Source organism: Pundamilia nyererei, unplaced genomic scaffold, assembly GCF_000239375.1.
Source record: "Pundamilia nyererei isolate P.nyererei 1_Seehausen unplaced genomic scaffold, PunNye1.0 scaffold00040, whole genome shotgun sequence".
NCBI lineage: Eukaryota > Metazoa > Chordata > Actinopteri > Cichliformes > Cichlidae > Pundamilia > Pundamilia nyererei.
In genome coordinates this window covers 3,658,790-3,662,689 of record NW_005187441.1, presented here as the reverse complement: position 1 = coordinate 3,662,689, position 3,900 = coordinate 3,658,790, and positions in this window count along the sequence as shown.

Below are 3,900 nucleotides of genomic sequence, written 5' to 3'. Positions count from 1 at the left end.
TTAGAGTACTAATCATTTCTCATGGCATACCTATGTGCCACAGCACAGTGGCTGGGAAACACTGATCAACAAACAACATTATGGCTTTAATGTAAGTAAAAAGTTTAAATACTTGTTTTACCATTTTGTGAACCAGTTATTCAACACAAAACAGTGATTATGCAACTTTATGCAACACTGCTTCTCATGAAATACCATCTGTATTTGGGAACAGTTCTACAGCCTGACAATCCAGCCTGTTCTACAGTTTACTACACTGTATTCTTTTTCTCGACGCCCCTGGTCCCCACTGTGACACCCCATTTAAGAAACTCGGCTCTGCCACCCACACATTTAAAGTGTAATTATTTTATGAGTTTTAGCAGCAATTATGAAGGAAAACTTTGGTAGCCTTTAAAATTAAAAAAGGAAGCATACATAGAATTACACAGTCTACTGTGACATGGCAGTCATGCCAGCAAGCAGAAACAAAGAGTCATCAGACCCTTGACTGACTGCGTTTGAATGTTTGTTTTAGCGACTCAGTGTTTGTAAGGTAGTAAAGCTATGTCATAATGTTAATGGATGGAATAAATGCTGTACATTCATAAATATTAATGGATTATTCAGAGCTTTAGTACTGCACCAAATTACAACAATCAGATTAACAGCTCTTGGCAACAGTGGGAAGGAAAACCTACCTTTTTACAGGAAGAAACCTCAGCCAGAACAGGCTCAGGTTGGTGGTAAGGGGAGGAAAACATTATTTTCATGTAGTTATTTGAAAAAAAAATATAAATATCTCTTTTATTATGTTTATGTATTCATTTAGCAGGGCTCTGAAATCAAGGCTGAACCCACAATACAGCATCGCACTATGGTCCCATCTTCCTGTACCATGATTGTGATACCCAACAGTGGTTATGTCTACATAGAGCATGTAAATGTATACAAACGCTTTTCTTTCTACATTTTTTTCCAACATTTTATTCAGACAAATCGAGTGTGAGCCAGAATAACTGTTACAAGTTGCATCACATGACAGTGAATAATATGCCTGCGAGCTTCCAACGACTGTTGGCAGCAAAACCAGAAAGTTTGTTTTCACTCGTCTTCAGCTGTCAGCTCACATTTATAAATCAATCTGAGAAGCCAGTCGCTACGCAGCCCGTTGCTGTTTCATAACATGCTCGTCTTGCTTAGTCAGACTGCTTCTCTCCCCCCCCCCCCCCACTCTCAGCCTCTCCCTCTGTTCCACTCTCTGCTTCCCTCCTCTGCTTTTTCCATTCGGTTTCATTTTGCTTTGCATCTTTCCTTTCCACTTCCTCCTTTTGATTCCCTTTATTCCATCACACTCCTTCTCTGTCTGTGTATCACAACTCTCTGGGGTTTTGATCCGATCATTGGAGATGATGTCAGCGAGCCTTATTGTGGCTTCATGTGATATGTGCTCGTGCATCTCGATACCAAGCTTGGTGTAAATATATCTTGGCTGCTGGCGAAGCAGAAGCGTTAGTTTGCGTTATCTGTGATGTCGTTAGTGATGGTAATAAGGAGAACCGGCCAAAAATCAGGGAGAAAGAATTAATCATTTGCTGGCTCCACTATGCTAAGGCAAGATCTGTGTGACTAAGACACATACACACACTCAAGCAGTGGCAGTGATATTTAGATACAGCAGGGTGCAGTCGTTCTATTCTCTGAGCCTTGGAAGACTGCGATTGGTGGTGCAGCGGACTTCAAGGCAGTGGATGTCTCCCCCGGGGGATAGAGCCATGTGACAGTCCGAGAAAGAGAGAGAGCGAGAGAGAGGGGGCCAAATGATGGAATATGAGTATTTATCTGCACGGAAACCTGCTACAAATGTCAAATGTGAAGGCCCTGTCCTTTAGTCCTTTTACACACAATGTTTCCAGCTCGCTTGTCAGCCTGCAATCAGATGGGCGTCCAGGTGAGGTTGTTGGTAAATGATTGCAATATTTCATCTTTTTCTTAACAGCACACCTGGCAAAATTAAATTTTTTCCCCTGGGTTTCTTCCATATCTCCACAGTGTGCCCCAACTTCCAGATAAACTCCCGTGATGCAAGCATCCATAAATTTTGTGAGTTGATTGAATGTCACCGAAATCGCCAGACCGTCTATGAAACAAACACACACAATGCACATAATGGGAACCTTTCTGTCACCACAACCCGGCAACTCACAACCCAATTTGCAGAACAGGCATGCAGCTGCTGTCTGTGCAGCGTCAGCTGTTGTTGTTGCTAAACCACTTCTTTATATATTTATTTATTTGCACAAAGACACAGAAAAGATCGGCATTAAAAACACACACACACAGAAAATGTATAATACATTGAGCAGAACTCTGGTTGGCTGCAGTTTGGGAGCACCTGGATATTTCCCTATGACTGTTGATGTGGCCTGTTGTGAATGTAGCAGCGGTATTATCAGAAGATAGAAAGAGTGGATGGAAATCTCAGAAGCTACGCAAGTCAGTCTGTAGTCCTAATACATTCTATAGGTGGTGGTCTCAAATTTTCTGTGACTGAACTGTTCATATCATATCACCAAAATCATTTAACTTGCTCTGTTGCTTGTAGTTCATCAATTAGTCCTAAAAAGTGCCTAAAAATGTGTATGCTATACAAAAGTTGTATATGCTATATACTAGACATTTAAATTGGCTGGCTAGGAAATCACCAAAACGAAACACAAATACCAACAAGGGAGAAAGGTATTAGCATAGACGTCACAGTAAATATCAAAGCATTGCAGCAAAGCAAATCTGAGGGCAGTGCCAGATGAACAATGAAACTCAAATAGGCCAGTGAGAGGTAAAAATTAGATACATTTAAGGGATGAGCACACTGAACACTCTGCTTTTTATCATAATGATTGCAAACAACAATAGGTTTGTGTTAATTTGGCAGACCTATAGATTTGGCTGAAACTAAGCCTCTCACTTGAATGCGGGAACATACTGACACAGGCCATTTGTTTTCTGCCAAATAACCACATTGATCCTTCCCTCTGTGTCACAGATTTTGCATTCAAATCATCCAGCACAGACTTGACTAAAAACTGACTTGTGTAAATTGAATTCAATGATGGTTTTTATTTGTCAAAATCATTTTTCACTGGGTTGGACAAAAACTCTATTCTGATTAAAATTCTAAGGATAAGTACATTGAAATTCTCTGATTTCTTACCGACAGGTGATCTACCTGACAAATGCTTCTTGGCATCCTTATCAGCGAACTGACTGTGTGAATTCTCAAGCTTTTTCAGGCCATGGACCCTCAGAGGGGAGAATTTTGATATCAATGGCATCTTAAATATAACATCAACTGTACCAGAATGTGTCATAGTTGTTTTACCAACTTCTACAAAACTTTCAAAGCCTCTGTCTTTGGAATCGGTCACCGACTGGTGTCTAGGCATGACTGGGGATTTAGCTACAAATTTCACAGTGACCACTGATGGGAATAATGGCATTACAAGTAACAGCGTTACTAACGGCGTTACTTTTTTCAGTAATGAGTAATCTAATTACTACTTCTATCGTTACAATGCCGTTACCGTTACTAACAAGAAAATGCGGTGCGGTTGCGTTACTATTTTTCAACAAACAGACGGTTTAAGCTGTCTTCAGCTTACCGCACCTTGTCGCATCAGTTGCACGGAACTACGTAAGTAATCTGGGCGCTACAGCTTTAAGCAGCTGCGCCCACTCCCGTGGACGTCAATTGCTTTCTGCCCTACGATCACTTTTTGGTACAACACCTGGAGCTAGGGGGCAAAACAATCGCATGAGTGCTGCTGTTTGACCGAGGAAGAATAAAGTAGACGTGGTAAAATGGTCAAAATGGTAAAAATGGTAAATAGCCTGTATTTGCATAGCGCTTTACTAGTCCCT